The sequence below is a fragment of the Sminthopsis crassicaudata genome, chromosome 2, assembly GCF_048593235.1.
Source record: "Sminthopsis crassicaudata isolate SCR6 chromosome 2, ASM4859323v1, whole genome shotgun sequence".
In the NCBI taxonomy this organism is placed as follows: Eukaryota; Metazoa; Chordata; class Mammalia; order Dasyuromorphia; family Dasyuridae; genus Sminthopsis; species Sminthopsis crassicaudata.
The window spans coordinates 400,007,450-400,015,282 of record NC_133618.1 but is presented as its reverse complement, the minus strand read 5'-3'; positions in this window follow the sequence as shown (position 1 = coordinate 400,015,282).

The following is a 7,833-nucleotide window of genomic DNA, read 5'->3' as shown; positions in this document are numbered from 1 at the left end:
CCTTTGGGTAGATAGTATTATTACTGTCGTTCCATAAATGAAGTAATTGAGGCCCAGAGAAATCATGTTTTAGTTCAAAGAGCACTGAATTTGCTATTTCTCCAAGCATTGGATTCTCCATCTGCCAAATGAAGTGATTGTAAAATTCCCTTCTATGATTTATGATCTATGACTTGTCCAAGATCATATGACAGCACTAGGAGGGGGGAGAAGTAGACAGTTGAAGCTCTGACCTAGCTCCTGAACTTGATTTCTTGGAGACAGGACTAGCAGTCCTGAGTCTGAGGAAGAAGGTGATGTACTTAAATCACTTTTCCCCTTGGCCTCAAAATCATGTGTTCCATTCTTTTCTGGAAGGCTGACTCCTATTTGCCTGTGTCTAGAGATCTTAAAGGTAATCTCAAATTAAGCCTTGATATTAATGAGGGTGGTTCCAAAATTCCACTTCCTCTCATTTGAAATAACAGGATTAAGCTTAATGAGATAATTATTTTTAAAGAGATTGAGACTCTCTGGAAATCTATTACAATCACAAGACCAAGAACCAACCATCAATAAGAATTGGGTCACTTTACTCTTCCCTGGCTCTAGTCTATCTTTTCAGGTTTATTTCATAATATTCTTCTTTGCCCACTGTTCTGTACAATCAAAATGGTCTCTTGCTATTCCTCATACCCAATATCCTGTCTCTCCTAGCCATGTAGGTTGTACCCCATTCCAGGAATATACTCCCTCTCTTCATCTCTACCCCCAGGATCCCCCTTGTTGTTGTTGTTGTTTAGTTAAATCTCAATCTTTGTGACCCCATTTGGAGTTTTCTTGGCAAAGATACTGGAGCGGTTTGCCATTTCCTTCTCCAGCTCATTTTACAGATGAGGAAACTGAAGCAAACAGCGTTAAACTAAGTTGCCCAAGATCATACAGCTATTAAGTGACTAAGACCAGAGCTTTGTTGTTGAATCATTTGACTTTCCATAACCCGCATTTGGGGTTTTCTTGGCAAAGGTATTGGAGTGGCTCATTTTACAGGTGAGAAAACTGAGGCAAACAGAATTAAGTGATTTGCCCAGTCACAGACTTGAACTGAGGAAATTAAGTCTTCCAGATTCCAAATCCAGTAATCTGTCCACTGTACCACCTAGAATCCCCTAGCTTCTTTCAAAAATCAGCTCCAGTAATGTTTTCAATAGGAATCCCACCTGGGATCCCACCAGTTACTGTTGCCCTCCAGGCCAGAAATTACTTTGTGTCTACTTTGTATTTATTTTGCTATTTTGAATTCTCACTTTCCCACCTCAATCTCCAGTTTATTAGAATGTAACTGGTTGAGAGGCTTGGAGAGACTTACATCAACTGATGCTGAGTGAAATGAATAGAACCAGAAGATCGCTGTACACTTCAATGCTGTATGAAGATGTATTCTGATGGAAGTGGATATCTTCAACATAAAGAAGATCCAACTCACTTCCAGTTGATCAATGATGGACAGAAACAACTACACCCAGAGAAGGAATACTGGGAAGTGAATGTAAATTGTTAGCACTATTGTCTATCTACCCAGGTTACTTATACCTTCGGAATCTAATACTTAATGTGCAACAAGAAAATGGTATTTACACACATATATTGTATCTGGGTTTTATTGTAACACATGTAAAATGTATGGGATTGCGTGTCATCGGGGGGAGGGAATGGAGGGAGGGGGGATAATTTGGAAAAATGAATACAAGGGATAATATTATAAAAAAAATTACTCATGCATATATACTGTGAAAAAAAATTCTAAATTTAAAAAAAAAAAAAAAAGAATGTAACTGGTTTTGTCTTTGTATGCATTGTGCCTGGCTTGAAATTCAGGTGATTGTAGACTTGAATGGATGAATGACACAAATTCCTAAGTCTGATTTGGAGACCTAGGCCTGGCTAGGAGTTGGGGCCTTTGATTCCACAAAAAAACAACAAAACAAACAAACAAAACCAGAATCCTTTCTTTCCTGTCCCGTCTTCCAAACAAGCAAATTTCACCCTCCAGATCTCTCTGAGGTCACTGCCATACTATTAGACTCTCGTCATTGAGGGTTCAAGCTCCATGACCAAAGGCTCTTTCTTAAATTTCAGTTCCTTGAGTTTAAGAAGCTACCATCCTGCATAATTATGGGATGGGGGAGTGGGGAAAGAAGGAGGTACAGGGAAGCCCTGGAAAAAACAAGCATGAGGCAGTGTAATATATTGACCAATACAGATTCCTGCAAAACTCTCTGGATAAATAATCGTATTGATGGTGGTTGAAGTCCCTTTAAGATTCCTTTATGATTTTCAACCCTTCCATGGCTCAAGAAGCTAGGATCTTTTGATTCACAAATCCTGGTCAAAAAGCACCCTTTTGAATTCGATATCGGGCTTTCCCAGCCCCCACCAGATCTGAGCTGGCTTGGTCTTTCCCAGACCCCTACTATCTGCTCAGGTTTCCCCAACCCCCACAAACAGCTTCTTCCTTATCTAAAAACTCATTGAATTCTATTCAATGCTAACCCTGGCCCAAACCTGGCCTGGGACTCCACCCACCTTCAAGATTATAAAAAGGGAAACCCTTAGAGTCCACTCTTTGCAGGAGCCCCCCAAACATGGTATCCTTCCAGCCATGTAATGAACTATGTTCAATATTGGGGAATAAAAAATTTTAAATGGCATAATCCTTGCTTCAGAAAGTCTAGATTATGAAGAAGAATATGGCACATTACACCTATAAATATAATTCAAGGTAAAAAATAACAAGGGTAAAAGAGAAGACCAGACAAAACATGAGGAATGTTTGCAAGGGAGGCTTCCAACCTGCTTCTGAAGCAGCCACAGCAAGAGCACATCCCAACTGAAGTTCTTTACCTCTAGGCAGGAGTTTCTAGCCTTCCTAACAATTTAAATGAAGTATCCAAAAGTAAGAAAGGTGAAGGACTGCCACCAAAATGATCCTATTAAGCCCATCCACCTGGATTTCCTGGACTAAAAAGCTCACATTAGAAAGTAAATAAGCCTGCTCCCAGGTGAACAAATATGAAGCACCCATTGTTGAGATGTTCCTTGTGTTCATTATAGGTGTAGTGGGACACACACATGTACCATACACTGTGCTAAATTCTCTATGATGAGGTATAGGAGAGCAATTACTGATTTGAAAGGAGAAGTGCATAGTTTGTGACAAATTCACAATAGGTGTTCTCTCTGCCAAAGTCACCTTTTTTCATGAGAAAAGGTCACAGATAAAATCCAAAGATAATTTGTAATATGCAATTCTTCTTCCACATGACATCCCTTTAATATATGAAGTCTGATATTTTGTCAACCCCTATAGCTTTTCATTTCTCCATGGTAAATATTCTTAGTTCCTTTGAATAATCCATTTATGATTTAGTTCCCAGTCCTCTTATATGTTGGTTGCTACCCTATAGAGATAACTAGAGATAATTCAGTGGCCCACTGCTTAAAGTGCTGGACTGGAGTTAGAAAACTTGAATTTAATCCATCAAGAAACACTTACTAACTGTGACTCTGGGTAAGCCAATTAACCTCTGTCTCAGTTTCCTCATTTATAAAGTGGGGATTTATTGTTGCTCTGTTATCTCTGACTCTTCACAACCCCATTTGGGGTTTTCTTGGCAAAGATACTGGAATGGCTTGCCATTTTCTTCTCCTGGTCATTTTACAGATAGAGAAAATGAGGCAAGCAAGTTAAATGACTTGCCCAGGATCACACAGCTAATAAGTATCAGGGTCAAATTTGAACTCAGATCTTTCTTACTCCAGACCTCCAAAATAGGGATAATATTTCTTAAGGTTATAAAAATAAAACAGATATTTGTAAAGCACTTTGCAAACCTGAAAGTGTTGTGTAAATGCTAGCTATGATAATAACAATGACACTTGTCAGTGTCCTCTTTAAAATGTAACACCTAAAGTGATTACTTCCTCCTAAGGTTCCCATGTTTTCTACTTCCACAACTGGTTCCTACTGATTAGAATTATTTATAGAATAGTAACACCCCTTGGTTTTCCTTTTATGTTTTGGAGGTTAGAAGAATGTAATATTATTAAGGCATGTCTAGAATTTACAACTTTTCTGTTTTTGACATAGATAGAACTATAGTTAAGTGATAAAATGGAAAAAACACTAGCCCTGGGGTCCGGAGGACCTGAGTTCATATATGACTTCAGGTACTAGCAGTGTAACACTAGGCATATCACTTAAAACTTCTGTTTGCCTCAGTTTCCTCAACTGTAGGAAGAAAGAAGGGAAAAAGAAAAAAAGGAAAGTAGAAGGGAAGGAAGGAAAGAAAAAGGGAGGAAGGAAGACCTTGGTTTTACCATTACAGCTTATCCTGAGTATTGTCTTCTGTGGATTAATGGGCCTTTCTACACACTATTTCTATGCTCTATTTGTGCAATTTATCCTCTACTCCTTGCAGTATCTGGCAGATACAGGAGGAGGGGTGATGTTTTCTTTCTCCTCCACCATTTTTAAAGCTTATTGGATCAGATCCACAAAACTCCAAGCAAATAATATGTTTATTGACCTTAGTTAGGCACCCTCAGTCTCTCAGTGCACCATGTCTATATTTTGAAGACTCTGACACTTTGTGTTCTACATTAAAGAACCACTTTCAGCTCTGACATTCTGTGATTCTGGGTCAGCTACAGTCAGACTCCAGATCTGAAGGGAGGGAAGGCTGCCCTGGGTAGATCAAAAAACAGCTATATGCCTGCTCCCATTCCCCAGAGAAAGGAATTCTTTCAGCTTAGACAGAGTAGAGGGCTAGAGCTAAAAGGAACTGGCCAAATGCCTATTCTCTTGAAGGGGAGGAGGTCTGGAGGGGTCAGTTAGGTTGTTGAGCCTGATTGTGGCTCACACTTCAGGGACAGGAGTTTATTTTTAGCTGCCTAAGAAGGAATGTGGCACTCCATCCTTATTTAGTCATCAGAAGAGCTTGTGAGCTAGAGAAAGGGGGCAGGCAGCTGGCTGGGAAGGAGATGGGGCACACAGATTGCCCCTTTCTGTAGCTTGTGGCTTCTCTTCTAACTGCTTCCACATCTTACTCCCAGCTCAGGGAAAAGTCACCTACAGCAGCAGACCCAGAAAGAGAACATTGCCCAATTCAGATATGTCTTCTCTCTTTTCTTGAAGCTCTTCCCCATAGTGTTTTCTTTTAGATCTGTGAAGACATTAATGATAACCTCTGTACTTTTTGCAGAGTTTTATAGTACCATTCTATAATTCAAATTTAAATTATAATCCAGTTGGGTAAATACATAAGGCAGAGATAACTATCACTCTTTTCAAAAGTGAAGAAACAAAACTCTGAGAAATAAGATGACTTGGCCAAAAGCATACTTTCAGTTCAAGTCTCTTTCTGCTACAACAGGCTCTTTCTAGGGAAAGAGGGTCCCAGCCTCTCACTTACAAGTTATGTGACCTTCACAGATTGAAGCATACTTTTTAAAATTTTATTTTTCTTGAGAGTATTATATTTCTTGAGAGGGGGTGGAGATCTGTTTTCTTTCATAATGTAACTTTTGTGGAAATGTTTTATATGACTTTACATGTGCATACTCAATTGGGAAGGAAGAAAAGGAGAGACTGGAACTCAAAGTTTTAAAAACAAATGTAAAAAATTGTTTTACATGTAACTGGGGAAAATAAAAATATTAAATCACAAGTTATGTGACCTTGACCAACTGACTTTTCTCTATATCTCATTTTCCTCATCTATAAAATGAAGATAATAATCCTTGCATTATTAAAATACACATATAATACTTCATAAAAAGTGAGATAGTACATATAAAGTGCTTAGTAATTGTAAAGTACTACATTAGCATGACTTTTTTTAATGTGTTCTTAAAGAAGAGGGGAGGGCAGAGGTCCTTGTTGATCTCACCCATAGGCAATAATTCCGAGTTTGAAGTAGAAATATACTAGTCAAATTTAAATATCTTGCTTAAGGTCTGAGCAATGTAGAATACATTTCATGCTTAATCTTCATTACTAACATAGTCTCCATCATCTTCTAAAGTCTGGACAATTAACAAAATCCCCAAACTAAACCTTGACTTGTAATTTGCTGAAAAGGGGAAATGAGAGAAAAAGAGGACAGAGAAAGAGACAGAGACAGATTCCGAGGGGGGTGGAGGGAGGGAGAGTATAGGAAGAGAGAGAAATTTGCTGAATGTCATACAACTAGTTAGTCATTAGTAGAGGTGGAAATCCAACAGTGAAGTGTGCAATGAGCTCGAGGCCAGAGAACTTAGATTCAAATTGCAGTTCTACCTTGACAATCTATGTAACCATAGGCAAATCACTTCACATCTTAGCTTTAGTTTCCTTTTTCTAGGCATTGGGAAGTGGATAGAGCCTGTACTTGATATCAGGAAGTTCTGATTCAAATTTGGTCTTAGTTACTTGCTAACTTCTGATCTTTGGTAGTCATTTAATCTTTGTTTACCTCAGTTTCCTCACCTGCAAAATGGGAATAAAAATAGCACTACCTCCCAGGCTTATGAGGATCAAATGAGATAATATTTTTAAATCACTTAACAGTGCCTGGCGCATAGTAAGCATTATATGAAGCTCAGTTATTTAACTACAGATGAGCTATCCTAAAGTTATATTATCATTATCATCATCCTATCATCATTATTATTATCTAAGCAATAAGTATTTGGATCTCTAAGATTCTTTTTAGTTTTTAACTCTAAATCTATAACTATGATCATGACTGGCCTTACTAAATTGAAGGCCAGCATTAAAATCAAGACTTGGGTTCAAATCTTGCTTTTGACATATAATATCTATATGACAATGAAGAAATAATTTAACTTCTCAGTGACTTATGTACTTATCTATGATCGTGTCTTTCAGCTGTCACACAGCTGAAATGTGTGAGAGTCATGATTCATAGTTTGAAAGAATTCAGAGATTCTCTTATAGTCACAAAAGAGTTTATTTACACCAAATATCTAACAGACTAGTCTCTAAGAGAGTCAGGCAATTAGATGAAATTTTAGAGAGTTTTTTATCCTGAAAATTTGGGGCCTACCTAGCAAGCTAAACCACCTTTTTTTTTTTTTTTTTTTTTTTTTTTTACTTTTCATCTTAAATTCTATATTACTTTTAATTATTAGCTTATTTCTACAATTGAGTCTGAGGTGGGGAAGTGAATATGATAGATTATTTTTACTTATTTAGAAAGGCTGGTTTGACTAACAACTAGGTCCAGAGAAGAATAAACCTGCATAAATGCATCCACAATGACATTCCCTCTAAAATGAATAGGAACTTACAACCTTCCAAGGCTTTTTTTCCATTCCATGTCTAGATAGTTTGGATTATTAGAGTATTTCTTTTACATCAAGCCTAAATCCTTTTCTTTTATTTATTTATTTATTTGTTTGTTTGTTTGTTTATTTATTTATTTAATTTTTATTTTATTTTATAATTATAACTTTTTTTTTTTGACAGTACATATGCATGGGTAATTTTTTACAACATTATCCCTTGCACTTACTTCTGTTCAGATTTTTTCCCTTCCTCCCCCAACCCCCTCCCCCAGATGGCAGGCAGTCTTATACATGTTAAATATATTACAGTATAGTCTAGATACAATATGTGTGTGTAGAACCGAATTTCTTGTTGCACAGGAAGAATTGGATTCAGATGTAAAAATAACAGTTTACACTCATTTCCCATTGTTCCTTTTCTGGATGTAGCTGATTCTGTCCATCATTAATCAATTGGAATTGGATTAGCTCTTCTCTATGTTGAAGATATCCACTTCCATCAGC